The sequence below is a fragment of the Macaca thibetana genome, chromosome 2 (genome assembly GCF_024542745.1).
Source record: "Macaca thibetana thibetana isolate TM-01 chromosome 2, ASM2454274v1, whole genome shotgun sequence".
NCBI lineage: Eukaryota > Metazoa > Chordata > Mammalia > Primates > Cercopithecidae > Macaca > Macaca thibetana.
Window position 1 is genome coordinate 186,508,823 of NC_065579.1, and position 15,115 is coordinate 186,523,937.

The 15,115-nt window shown below is 34.9% G+C and overlaps 1 long non-coding RNA gene across 1 annotated transcript; it reads right to left on the bottom strand.

Moving 5' to 3' along the window:
• Positions 1-1,437: 1,437 nt before the first annotated feature.
• On the bottom strand, positions 1,438-14,809 carry LOC126947906 (uncharacterized). Its single transcript, XR_007723247.1, has 3 exons — positions 14,759-14,809; positions 2,985-3,078; positions 1,438-2,138 (listed from the first exon to the last, which is right to left on the bottom strand). It is a non-coding gene; the product is annotated as an uncharacterized LOC126947906 (long non-coding RNA).
• Between the last annotated feature and the right edge of the window lie 306 nt (positions 14,810-15,115).

Here is a 15,115-nt window from a genome sequence, read left to right on the forward strand (position 1 = left end):
GGGATGTTTAAGAATACATTTACAAATGATTCAAGATCAAAGAAGAATCACACATGCACACAAACAGCAAAAAAATACCTTGTACTAGAAATTAGAGCATACCAAAAACAGTGTGATACTGCCACAAAAATAGTTGGGAGATGAATCCATAGCTGTACATTTTATACAAGAAGAAAATGAAAGCCTAAGTAATTGCTTATGGTTCCAAAATAAGCTAAAAAAAGAGTAAGATGAAATGAAGTAATAATAATTGGGTGAATGAACAAAATACAGAAGTGATATCAATGGCAAAAACATAGAGTATTAGTAAAGCCAAAGTTGGTCATTTTAAAATACCCACAAAATTGATAGTTCTTTAGCTCAGCTATTAAATTTAAAAAACACCAAAAAAGCACAAATCAGCATCTTTGACTGAAAGCATGACTATCACCACAGATAATACATAAATAAATAATAAGGGGATATTAATAACAACTTTGTTTTGATAGACTTGAACATGTTGATAAAATAAATACACTTCTTGAAAAGTACAACTATCAAAAAAGGCATGAAGTAAAACAGAAAACTTGACAGCCTATAGCTACTAATTAAATTATTAGTTATAAAATATATTTCATAAAGACACCTCCAAGGTAAAATTATTTCATTGGTGAATATAATCAAAATCTCAAAAATCAGATCATCAGAGTCTTACATGATCCTTTAAATAGAGAAGAAAAACACATTTTCCCACTTCTTTGCTAATGCCTAACACTAAACTATGATAATAAAATTACCCCCAAAAAGGAAAGAAAAAGAACATATAAACAATGATGTCATCCTTAAACACAAACACAACAATCATTAACAAATTACTGGCAAATCGTATCCATCAATATAGAAAATGTTCACATATCACGGTAGCTTATGTTTAGCTCAGGTCTGATTAATTTTAAAATCAATCTATTTAATTCTTGTTATTAATAGAATAGAATAGAAAAGCACTCGATCATTCCAATAGATGCAGAAAAGGCATTATTCAAATTTACAATGTTAATAACATAAACAGTCTCAGCATCCTAAGAATATAAAGAAATTGTTTAAGCCATGTAAACAGCATGTAAGTAAATCTAAAACTGACATCATATCCAATGGTGAAATATTGAAGATTTTCCAAATATATTTTGGAAAAAGTCAAGAATCCCTAATCTCACCACTTCAGTTCAATATTGCAACAAAGGTTGTTGCAGTAAGGTAAGGAAAATAAATAAAAAGCTACTTATCAATTACTTCATTATTTACATATAAAATCTCTAGGAATCTACATAATAACTTAGAAATTTTAGTTTTGCACACTAAAAGGAAACAAAAAGAGAAAAAAATGAATAATTTAGTTAATATTAACATGAAAAAACAAAAACTCCTTAGAGATACTTTTAATAAAATGTGTAGGTAATGTATAAACTGCAAATTACTAAATATTCTTGACAGACATTGAAGAAAAAAAATGGAGCTGTATATGATTTTCGTGAATCAGTAAATTTAATATATTAAGGTTATCCATTTTGGAAAAATTGTTTTAAACATTCAATGTAATTCCAAATCTAATCCTGGCAGATATTGTGTAAAAAACTGACAAACTCATATGAATGTACAGATGATGTAGAATAGTTAACACGTTCCTGAAAAGGAACAACAAATTGCAGGATGTGTACTACTTAACTCTACGACTTACTGTAAAGCTATAGTAATCAAGGCAGTGGAAATGTTGCAGCTTCTTCACTTCTGTAGTTTGTAGTTTGGTGGGCAGGAAGAAGTGTTACAGTATTGTAGCTTCTTCACTTCCATAGTTTGGCGAGTGAGAGGGAGTGTTTAGGCTCTTTCACTTCTGTAGTTTGAGAAGTTCCAAGTTCTTTTCCCACTGTCGCAGCTTTTTTGTTCTCATAGTTTGGTAAGCAGAAGGGAGTGGCATCCAGTAGGTTTTTCACTCCAGTAGTTCAGCTAGGGTGTTACAAGTCTTTTTATTCCTGCTGTCTGTGGTTTGATAAATGGGAGAGTGTGGCACACAGTGGCTTTTTTCACTTCTGTAGATCAGCAAGTGGTAAAGAGTGTTACAGCTCTTTTTGTTCCTACCATTCAGTGGGTTCCGGGGTCTTGTCCTGTAACCAAGAGAAATGAGGTATGCAGACACCAGCAAGTAAAGCAGAGAATAATTTTATTGAGTAACAGAATGAAAGCTCTTAGCTGCAAGAGGGGCTCTGAAAGTAGGTAGCTGTCTGTGAGGCTGAGTCCAGGGTTTTTATAGACTTAGGACTGGGGAGTTCATGCTTATTGGTCCATGGGTGGTCTTGGAGAAAGTACCATCTGATTGGTTAGAAGGCATTATCCAGAAGGAACCAATCAAGGAAGGGGAAATATGGGATAGAAGTTCTCCCTCTGGTCATGGCCTCTATCTGGAGCTGCCAGTTCAGTTTTCAGGCTTTAGGTTGTCTTCGGCTTGAAGGTTGGGTTTGACTGGGGGCCAATCCATGTCTACCTAGAAATTTCTCTCTCCTGTCACTATCATCATGACTGAGAGGAATGAGGTACACAGACATCAGAAAGAGTAGAATTTTATTAAGTGACAGAAAGACAGCTCACAGCAGTGAGAGGGGAAGCATAAGTGGGTTGGTGGCTGTAAGAATGATTCTTGGGTTTTTACGGTCTTAGAATGGAGAAATGCATGCTGATGAGTCCATGCATAGGCAGAAGTGAGGCTGGGACCCACCTGAAATGAGAATTTCTAGGATAGGAACAAGCTTTAGAGAGGACCTGGATAGGGAGGACTGGATAGACCAGGAGGAGCAGGACCAGAGGTAGCCCACTCCCACACTGGAGACACCTCTGGAGTTTGCTTCCCTAGTTCCTTTGTTCCAATCTAGATTTTATTCATGGAAGTCTTGCCATGTCATAGGATCAGAATAAGGTCCTTAAGGGGTCTTGCTGAGGCTACACCTTGGTGTTACCTGAAGGCTCCTGGACCAGCTCCAGTCCCAGAAAGTCCAAAGGGTTGTCCTTGCAGCCACTCCTGAGATGACTTCCAGGAGAGCTGGATCAATCCTACAACATCAGCAAAGGTCTAGATTACACTGAAGGCCAAGGAAAGCCTGAACCTATGGGACCTCAGACCATTTGCCTTCACATCTACAGAAAGGTCCAGTTGCAAGATAATAGTAAAATTGGTACTTCCCTCCAGAGACCAACTTTCCCCATCCTGCAAATTATAATCCAGCCAGGCCCATTTTCAAAAGAATGAAAGAAAATTTTTCTTTAGAGTCTGAGGGTCAAAGGAGTTCCAGTGATTCAGGATGCACTCCAGGGGATTGCTGGCTGCAGGTGGTTTGTTACCCATCTTTATTATCTTGAATTTAAGGCATCTTTAGAATTTCAGTAACTGGTACTGACACCATGGATGGGCTTATGGCATTCATGTCATGCCATGGATGCAAGCATGACCTCCACCCATGAAGCAGGAATGCCTGATTGGCAGGAATCATCATGCTTACCCTCACTGTTCCCTAGCCTTTCACTGTTGACTGCCTCTGGATCCTTCAGATCTAGTTTCCCTTCTAGGGCTCCAGACTGAAGCTTGGAAAACACATTGAAGTAATAGGATTTGGTCAAGGAACTCTAACAGAGGGAGCATCCTTAAATCTTTCAAAACATCCCTCAACTGATAGTTGATAGACAGCACCAGATCATATCACCTGAGGAAACTGGAGCGGTTGACTCCCAGACACAGTCCCCTTCTCCTGCCGAGAAATGATTCTAACTGAAGACAAGAGAGGTACCTTAGGAGGGAGTATGGATCCATTAAATTAGTTCCCAGTGGCCCTCATCAAATTGCAGCCAACAACTGGCAGGGCATGTGCACTGTTGCTTCCCTATTACAAGCAGATTTTTTCCATTCACAAATGGGGCAAGCTGTAGGACACACACAAGCTGATTTTAATAAGACCAGCAGACGAGGGACTTCGATTTTCAGGAATAAGGCAGATTAGGCACTCAAAGGGAAGAGTCCACTTGCCATCCGTTCCAATTTATCCAAGGGATTCTGCAGTTATTGAGAGAGTCTGAAATGTTAGTGTGAAGCTGAGGGATCAGATCCTCTTTAGGCAGAAGGCAGAGAGAGGTCCGCAAGGACTGGGGGCCCAGCCTAACAAAATGGCCCCAAAAGAACAATTTTTTTTGCATATATTGACTCCCCTGTTTGCTGCACTGTGTTGACTCCTGACAAGTTGGAAAAACAACTATAATGCAGAGAATGAAATGTTGTCTAGGGCAAAATAGCCTCCTATTGTTTGCCAGTGGGTTTCTTCAACAGAGGAAAAAAAACTCTTTAAATCTTTGTATTCCCTTCTTTCTAGAAATAAATAAAAACCACATTGTTCTGAGTTACACTCCTGATGACTAAGCCAAGTACTCATTCTGCCCAGTAATACTATCTCTTTGGGGTAGCAAAACCGCTTGTAAAGTTGTATATAAGGACGGGTTAGCAGCCATGACAGTCTCAAAAGAAAATATGATGGGAACACACGAATGAACCTTTGGTGACTGGAGCTGGTCCAGGAGTCTTCAGGTAACACCAAGAATGTACCCTCAGCAAGATACCTTAAGGACCTTGTTCTGATCCTATGGCATGGCAAGACTTCCATGAAGGTAAACTAGATTGGAACAATGCCAGCATTCCCAACACCTAAAGGTGAAGGGTTATTAACAAAGTTCTGCCCGGCAAGCCTGTTACCTGTGTGTTGTAGACCAGCAGCCACACAATTCACCCTTAATTAACTGACAGAAGCTTAATGCTCCATCTGTTCTAGAAAAATATCTGAGGACAAGCAGCTGTGGAATTGAAAGTAAAGAGTCATAGGGTCACTCTTACTCAGCCTTCCACTGATTCTGGATGAGTCCCCAAGAAATCTCTTCCTTCTCAAAGTTCAGGAGGTGGGAGGGAGTGTTTCTGCTCTTTCATTCCCGCAGTTCGGAAAGTTCCAAGTTCTCGTCTCACAACCAACTGGAATGAGTTACATGGTCACTAGAGTGTGAGTAAGGCAGAGTATAATTTTACTGAGGGACAGAGAGAAAGCTCTCAGCAGTGAGAGGGATCCTGAAAGTGAGTTGTCAGCTGTGAGACTGAATCCAGGTTTTTATGGATTTAGAATGGGGAGATTCGTGCTGATTGATTTCTGGGTGGGCTTGGAAAAGGTACCATTCAGAAAGAGGTATGGTGATGTGGAGAACAAATCAGGGGCTGAAGTGAAGGCTTGGCCTGGGACCAATCAGGGGCTGAGCACACTGAACATAAAAAGGAAGTTTTCACTCTGGTCTATGGACTCGATCCGGAATTGCTAGTTTGGTGTTCATGCTTCAGACTGTCCTTGGCTTGAAGGTTGAGTTCCACTGGGGACTCCTCGCTGTCTGCCTAGGAATTTGTCTGCCTCCTATCACTACCAGTACTGGCATAAGAACCAACACATAGAAACACACACACACACACACACACACACACACTAGCACAGAAATAGACTAATACCTACACAGTCATCTGATTTTCAAAAAATGGAAAATATATTTTAAAAAGTAAAGTATTAAATATAGTCAGTGTGGGAAAAGAAAGTCTTCAAACAAATGATCTCAGAAAAACTGGATATCCATATATGTGGAGACAAAAAAGTGCCTAATTATTGACTTGTATCAAACACAACATTAACTTGAGATGGATAATACACCTGAACAGAAAAGTAAAAAATGTTTGGGAGAAAACATAAGAGAATTATTTTGTGATTTGAGATTAAGCTAATGTTTACTAGAAAGAAAGAGAAAGAATATAATTTAAAATAACGAAATAGATGAATCATTAGAAATGTAAAAATATCTGCTTATCAAAAGACATTAAAATAACAAACATTGTAACCAAGTTATTCATTGACTATTCTGTCTAATGGAAAATATAGGCTGAAATTTTAGAACATCTTGGAAGTAATTATAAAAACTAAACACCTGAAAATTATGGGATAACAAACATAGCTATAAGAAAAAATTGATAGATCAGGAAAATAGATTAATAAAACAAAAATTACAAAGAAATTAAACATACAGTGAATAAAACCAAGAAAGAACAACTTTAAACCAATAGTGAAGAACTGTCTAAAATCCAAAAATCCTTTAATAAAGATTAATTGAATAAACTATAGTATATTCGCCCAATGTAATACTCTGGAGTTTAGAAAAGAATGAAGACAAGCTATATATGTAACAAATTTCTGGGATAAAGTATAAAATGAAGTGGATACTATTGTTACCGGTGTGTTTTCATTTATCAAAGAATGGATGGATGAGATAATACATGCATAAATGTGTGTGTGTTTTATTTAAAAACAAATCTGCAAACAAATCAAAATAAAAGGATAAATCAAAATTCAAATAGAATTGTGTGTGTGTGTGTGAGAGAGAGAGAGACAGAGAGAGAGAGAGAGAGAGAGACAGAGAGAGAGGAAAAGAGAAAAAAAAAAAGCAACTTAAACAGAGCAAGAAGAAAAATAAATAAATAAAGGCTGGACATGGTGGCTCATGCAGGAAATCCCAGCACTTTGAGAGGCCGAGGTGGGAGGATTACGTGAGGTAGAGAGTTCAAGACAGGCCTGGCCAACATGGTGAAACTCTGTCTCTATAAAAAATACAAAAATTAGCCAGGCGTGATGGCAGGCACCTGTAATCCCAGTTACTCGGGAGGCTGAGGCATGAGAATCGTTTGAACCCTGAATGTGGAGGTTGCAGTGAGCTGAGATCGTACCACTGCCCTCCAGCCTCTGCAACACAGCAAGACTCTGTCCTCTGTATTGGAAAAAAAAAAAAAAAAAAAGGTGGACTTTTATGGAATTAACTTTAGACATATGAACATGCATTCTATAATTATAAAACAAAATATATTAAAAAATTAAATCTTTAAAAATGGAGCAAAATACAAGTTTAACTGTAGCAAGTTGTTTTCATAGTGCAGTAGAGAGTCTTTATCTCAGTGATTTTGAAATACTAATCTGATTGATGGAATATGTCTTAAAAAGAAGAAGAAGATTAAAAACAAACATAAAAACAAACAAAAAACCTGTTTTGGCCAGGCCCGGTGGCTCATGCCTGTAATCCCAGCACTTTGCGAGGCCAAGGTGGATGGATCACCTGAAGTCAGGAGTTTGAGACCAGCCTGACCAACATGGAGAAACCCCGTCTCTACTAAAAACACAAAATTAGCTGGGCATGATAGCACACGCCTGTAATCCTAGCTAATAGAGAGGCTGAGGCAGGAGAATCACTTGAACCCAGGAGGCAGTGGTTGCGTTGAGCTGTGGTTGCACCATTACACTCCAACCTGGGCAACAAGAGTGAAACTCTGTATCAAAAAAGTAAACACACAAACAAACAAAAACCAAAACAACAACACAAAAGAACCCTGTTGTTTTCTAATCATATTGTTATTAGTAGTGCTGGTATTGTTTCCTGAAACTGGCACGTAGGTTAAAGCAAGCCATTAATTAAAACAACTTTGTTATTAATCAAGGTTGTAAGTATCAATGGCACGGACATACAAAATCAAATAAGAGAAAATCCAGAAGCTTAGATATGATCTAGAAAAAACAGAATGAATGTATATATTTTATCACTAAAATATATGTATATGTGTCTTTTTTAGGTTTATGTCCTGAAAGAGAATAGAAATTATGATGAATTTAATAGCAGTGAGATTAATGTCCTCTGATTTTCTCACTAGTAAGGATGAAGATTTCTAGAAGAAATAGCTGATTCCAGTTATATGATAAAAATAATACAAATATTTTATCATACCAGAAATAAGAAAATTGTCAAAGATTAAAGGTCATGTCAAGAACACTTAAAAGCTATCCTGCATTTGCTCCCATTGCCCAGATATAGGACAACATAGGAGCATCAATAAGCATCACCGTCATAAAGTATTGAAACATTAAATATATTTGAATCCAGGGGATTATGTTAGTCAAAAATGCGTGTAAGGAGAACAACTGTATATTCTAAATACAGTCATGTGCCGCATAACAACGTTTTGGTCAAAGACAAACTGTACACACCACAGTGGTCCCATAAAATTATAAGGGAGCTAAAAAATTTCTATCACCCAATGATGTCGTAGCCTTTGTAAAGTGATAGTGTAATGCTTTACAGATGTGTTTGTGGTGATGCTGGTGTAAACACACTTACTGCACTGCCACTTGTATAAAAGTACAGCATGTACAGTTATGCATGGTACATAAAACTTGATAATGATAGTAAACAAGCATGTTACTGGTTTATGTATTTACTATACTAAGTGTCTTGTTATTATTTTCATGTAGTAATTCTACATAATTGTTAAAAACTTTAAAATAGCCTCGGGCAGGTCCTTCAGGAGGTGTTTTAGAGGAATCATTGTTATCATAGGAAATGACAGCTCCATGCATATTACTGCACCTGAAGAACTTCCAGTGGGACAAGACATGGAGATAGAAGACAACGACATTTATTACTCTGACCCGGCGCAGGGCTAGGCTACTATGTGTGTTTATGTCTTAGTTTTTAACTAAATGTTTATAAAGTTGAAAACATTAAACATTGCCTAAAGCTTAGAGATTCTGAATATAAAAATAAATAATTTTGTACGGCAGTATGATGTATTTGTGTTCTAAGCTAAGCATTATTACAGGAGTCAAAAAGTTTTCAAATGAAAATGTTTGTAAAGTGAAATGTTACAGTAAACTACGGCTAAATTATTATCAAGAAAATAAATTTTTAAAATAAATTTAGTGTAGCCCAAATGTACAATGTTTATATAAAGTCTACGGTAGTACATGGTAATGTCCTGGACCTTCACATTTACTCACTGACTCACCCAGGGCAACATCTAGTCCTGTAAGTTTCAATTATGATAAGTGCCCTATATTGGTGCACCATTTTTAATCTTTTGTACCGTATTTTTACTGTAACTTTTTTATGTTTAGGTATGTTTTGGTTCACAAATAATTACCATTGTGTTACAGTTGCCTACAGTATTCAGTACCATAACATGCTGTACAGGTTTGTAGCCTAGAAGTAATAGGCTATCCCATATAGACTAGGTTTGTAACATGCTGTACCAGCTAGGTTTGTGAAAGTACGGTCTAGGATGTGCACATGACAAAATTGCCTAATGATGCACTCCTCAGAACACATCCCCATCATTAAGCAACACATGTTTGTACTGGCCAATGAAGAAAAATAATCGACCTTTTACTCTGCTTTCCATGTAGAAACTCTGCCTCAGAATAGCCAAATAATTCTTAAGGGGACATTGCTCTTAACGGTGTTCCAGTTAAAAAAAAAATAATGCTAGAATTAGAAATTCAACATTTTGCATTCCATAATGAAATAATGAATCTGGGCAGTTAAGTTCCTTATTTCATTCCAGAATATAAAATATAATGGTCACCATTTATGTGCTTCCTGATGGAAACCTACACCACCTCTGAAGGTATCTTGGGGGTGAGGGGACAGAATCAGATCAACACATCAGAGTTAACATCAGTTTAATGAAATTTCAGGTGACAGAGCAACATGTTGAATGAAAGTGTGAAGGACTACTTAGTAAAATTATAGCTCAACAGAAGGTATAGCTTACTTTCTTCAGCAAACGTGTAAAATAATCAGAATGGAGAGAGGGACAATTATAGATTTTTTTTAAGTTTTAGAGAAGTATAAATGGCAAGATAATAGCTTTTTGTTACTGTCGTTCCGGATTGAAACAAATTGTTATAACAGTGGATATAAGACAACTCTAGAAAGGCAAATACTGACTGGGTAGTTAATACTAGAATTTTTAACATTTTAGACGTGGCAGTGGTTTGGGGTCCATGCACATTTGAGTCTCTATTGTAAAAATAACGTACTGAGAAATTTTCTCTAGATAAACACTAACTGATGTTGATGACCTCCAGAGTCAAGCCTTACATTTAAGTAAATTTCTAAGTTAGGTTGGAAATAAGTTTAGATTTATTAACTAAAGTTTTGGATTTTTCATAACAATATAATGATTTCCAGATATTTAGGAAGAGAATGGAGAGATAAATAGATAGACAGAAAGACAGGTAGATGACAGATAGATAGATAAACATAGACCAGTAAGTATAGGTGGATACATACATACACACACACACACACACACACACACACACACACACACAGATGCAGACATGTAGCTGATGCATTGATGTATAAATAAATGGGTGGATAAATGAATATTGGATGGTGAGAGAAAGAGAGAAAGATACAGGGGGAAATGAAGGTAAGGGAAGGAGACGAGAAAGAAGGGGAGGAGAGGGTAGGGAAAACAGAGCATATAGAGATACAAACACAGGAGTACACATACACTACCCAATGCCCTTATGGTTATCATAAAATAATTTTCTATTTTTATAAATGATTTAATTTCTCGCAGTCCCTTTTTACCTTTCCATATTGCTACAAGCATAACCCCAAAGGGGAAATAGCAAGAATGTAGACATTTAGTCAAATTGTTCTTTTAGTAGCTAGGTTAAATGATTGCAGCTGCTCTGTAAATAGTCAAACAATTATATGTAGGTTTAGTGTAAATATTTGATAGGTGAATGGAATAATCTTTATTGAAGCTATACAATGCATAGAATTATAGTATAAAATAAAAAATATAGTATAAAAATAAAAAACTGTATGAAATATGATGAAATATGGATAACTGAATGATGGAGAATGGTGATGGAATATCACCTATATAAAATGTATTCAAACTAGGAAGTACTGGACAATTAATTTAATGAGAACATAGTTATTGTGTGCTCTGAGAGGGTTCTCTGGAGTGTTTAAATGAGAAAATCTAACTTCATAGGTATGTAAAAAGATATAAGATTACCATTATTTACTTTTTTCTTTGGTTTGTAACATTTTTATATTACCTTGGAACATCACAGTTCAACTAATAATTTCTTAAGCAAAATGAGTTACGCAAGCTATAAGTTGTTTGATCACATTGTAAAGCTAAATATTGTCTGGTAGAAAATTCTGTCTTAGTTATCATATAATTGTTTGCAAAATTATGAAAAAGTTAGTGGTACTTAACAGATGAAAACCTGAAAATTATTTAATGAACAGCAACAAGAAAGGAGCATGTATTACTTTAATGTGTTAAATCATTTTTTAAGGAATTGTGGTATGATTAAAAAAAACAAGATTTAACAGTAAATTATTTATTTTTCTTATATCTGTTCTTTTGCTATTCAAAATGTGTTTCAACTTTAAAAAATGTATCTATGAAGTATATAGCTATAAACTCAAATGATTCTATTTCACAAATTAAAAAAAATTGAGTACAAATTCAATTAAAGCATTGTCGGATTTTTTAAAAACTAGTCTGTGTCATATTCTTTCTTTGTATAGATATACTGCCCTTCTCCTACCTTCTAAAAAGTGCATAATAATGTATTCATTCATTACATTAAAATGAGTTGTATTTTAAGAAATGTTTGGCATTTTCATGACACTTGATAGCTAACTATTCATATGGAGTGAAAGCCATAGGCCAATTTATTATTCCTTTTATAATTTGTATTTGCCATATTATCTGAAGACAACTTAATTGTAGCTCTATGACTTAATTCTACTATTCTTCATTCATTACACAATGTAAATAGATGCCTATAATTCTTTCCTTTTTCAAATGTAGAGGGTGTTCAAACTTTTTATAATTGGGGTCACGTGCTGAGAATCAGTTGGTTTTACTTTGTATACTATTCCCAGTATGAAATGCAAAATCTATGTAATTTTGCATTGATCTTTACATTATCTATTATATTATAGAAAGTTGCAATTTTTTAATGTTACAGAAGTTAACACTTTAAGCTTAAGGTTCCAATGCAAAATAAATTCTAAGTCTCATTAAAGAACATACTGCTATACCTTACATTTTACTGAATATTTGTGACAAAACATTATGTATGGACTGAATAAACTGAGGACTTAAATCAGCATCTCTTATAAGATTTAAATATATGTCTGTAGGACCAGTGTGGGAAAATATAAGAACACCTTTTAGATTTTACACTATGGGCATTCCTTCTGAAGTATAGATCTTCTTTTACAGGGGATCTGCAACACTTTTGTCTGCTTCTCACAGGAGACCTATGTGAATCTTTGATGAAACCTCCCTCTCTCTCTTTCTTTTTTCTCCTTCCTTTCCTATGAAATTATAGTACATTCAATTTTGATGCCAAGTAAAATTATTTTCCGACTCTTTAAACAACAAGAACTCTGTAAATTTAGAAAAGGGACATATTGCACACTTTTAAAAGTAGAGACAGACATGATATTCCCTCGAGTTTTACTAAATCTTTTCTTATCTCTGAATGCCTGTCTTCATCCATCTATATTAAAATAGGTCTGTTTTTATATATCCCCTCGTGGTTTCCTGTCTGGATTTTTAAAATAAACTGAACATATACTTTAGATATATCAATCTTGTTTTACCTTTTCTTTCTTTAATGTTGTGAAATCAGAGGTGTTATCCTCCATTTTTAAATTCCATGGATTTCAAGGCATTGTTAGGCCTGAGAATAGAGCAATATATTCATTAATTTAGAAAAATATTTTTACTCCTCAAATTTCAAGAACATGGTATGTATTTCAAAATCCTGTTGAATAGTTCTACATAGCTCTTATTAGAAACTAAATATGGTATGCTTGTAAGAACTTTTATCAGCCCCAGTAGTCTTATCTTTCCTAAGGGAGTTAGCTTAATACAATGGCCGTTTCCCACCATTTAGCTATTGGTGTTCTAACGAAACTTTCAAGGTGGGAAGTTTGGGTCAGTATATAGTGAAATCTTTCAGACAGTGTTTGCTTTTATTTCTTTGTTTTGTAAAAACTTCCATATTTGGCTGTCTTGTGCCCTCTGGGAGTTCAACCAATATCCACGTATTTTCTTGAAGCCTTTTCTCAACTCTTACCTTTGTTATGAGAATTGTGACGTCTTTTCCATAAACTTTTTCTAATTGATTAATGTGATCAGTGCTATGTCTTTGTGTGAGCCACTTTGATTCATCTCCCTGGGACTGTATTCACATTTTTTTTTTTAAAACTTTTTGTTCCCTATTTATTCTCCTGTTAAGAGCTTCTCTCTCTTTTTTTTTTTTTTCCTAGAATATTGAGATTCCACATTGCACATACATTTTTTTTTTCTTTTTAGCTTTTAAGAAGGTTCTTACTGAATTGTTCTTTCTATAGCAGGACTAAGAGAATCTAGTAGAATACAGAGGATTCCATGTCTTCAGGCACTCAGAGAGGAAACCAAAACTAAAAGTTATATAAACTCCTATAAATTATTGCAAGTGTGAAATGCTGAGAAAAGAGTGTTTTGTATTTGTTATTATAGAATGTTGCAGATATAAATAGTCATAAAAATTACCTAGTCCAATATCTCATTTTACAAAAGAAACTGAGATACAAAGGCTAAGCTATTTGCTTAATACGATCATAAAGTAAATTATATGAAAGAGGAAGATAATTTTAGTTATAATTTGCAAGAAAATAAACTTTAATTTCTTCTTTTCATATATTTCCAAACTTTTAAGCTTCAAAAGGATCTTCTAAAGTATTTGATATATGTCAAAGTAAATGAATACATCTATTGAATCAGCAAATGTATATCAAATGCCTATTATATAACTGACTCTATTATTTACAGTTGGAATACGATAATGGAGAAGACATAACCCCACTTTTGATTAATTACACTAAAAGCAGGTGGGATTCATGTAAAATACATATTATAACAGAAGGATGTGCATGCATTAATTCAGGAGTGAGTGATCTACTGCTTGACTATTGGTGTCAGTGATTGTTTTTATTAATAAAATTAATAGTAAAGCATTATTGTGATAACCATCATGTTTAAGGTTTAGATTTCATTTTGTCACACATTGAAATTTCTTGGAAAATACGTAAAAGGCATCCTTAAATATTTTAATAAACTGTGGTTTTTGTTATTAATAACAAAAATATTCAGTTCATAACACATTAAACATTGTAATTATTTTTTCTAATTTATAGAATGTATACAAATTCTTGGGATGTCTGATTTCAGCAATAATAATGAGAATTTTAATTTGTATATTTGATGCATCTTATACATAAAACATGCAAAATGTTTGGTGAGATTTGAAAACAGTTTAAGTAATCTAACTACTTTTACTTACAGACATTGAAACAGTAAAAAGTCACGTAAAGAATGTCCACTTAGCAGTCTTTCCAGATTATCTAACGTTCTTGTTTCCCACTGTGGCATATACTGACTGATGTCTATGGCACCCTAAATGTACATTAGGAATCTCCTGTCTCCTACGTACTCTGCTTTTCAACAGGTAAAAAGCATTAATCCTAAAACTGTTTATGCCATATCAGCTAGGAATTATGTGTGTGTGTGTGTATATATATTATATACATATATATGGATATATACATAATTATGGATATATACATATTTACAAATACATATACATAATTACAAACATATATATACATAATTACAAATATGGTGTGAGATTCAAGAGAATAACTAACAAAAGTTGTGACTAGAAACACATTAATCATTAATATTAGAGAAAGTGAGAAACAAACCTAGAAGGATTTACATTCAAAGGATTTACATTCAAACTCTTACAAACTTTCTTACTTGGACGTCCAGGCAGAAGGATTGGTGAAGGTCAACAGCTCACAACCAAGCTGGGCAAGAGAGTGAGTTCTTATCTCTAAAAATAGCTTGAAATATTAGCTAAACATGGTGACACAGGCCTTTCATCAAAGATATTTGGGATGCCAAGGTCGGTGGATGACTGGATTCCAGAAGTTCAAGGCTGCAATGAGCTATAATTGCACTACTACACTTCAGCCTAGGTGGTAGAGAGAAATTCTATCTCTAAAACAAAACAAAAACATTTCTTTAAATGCTTTTTATACTTCAAAAGTACCCCCCCACCCCCACCCAAGAACTGTGTATGATGCATCAGAATGTGGTATGCGAAAGCTAGGT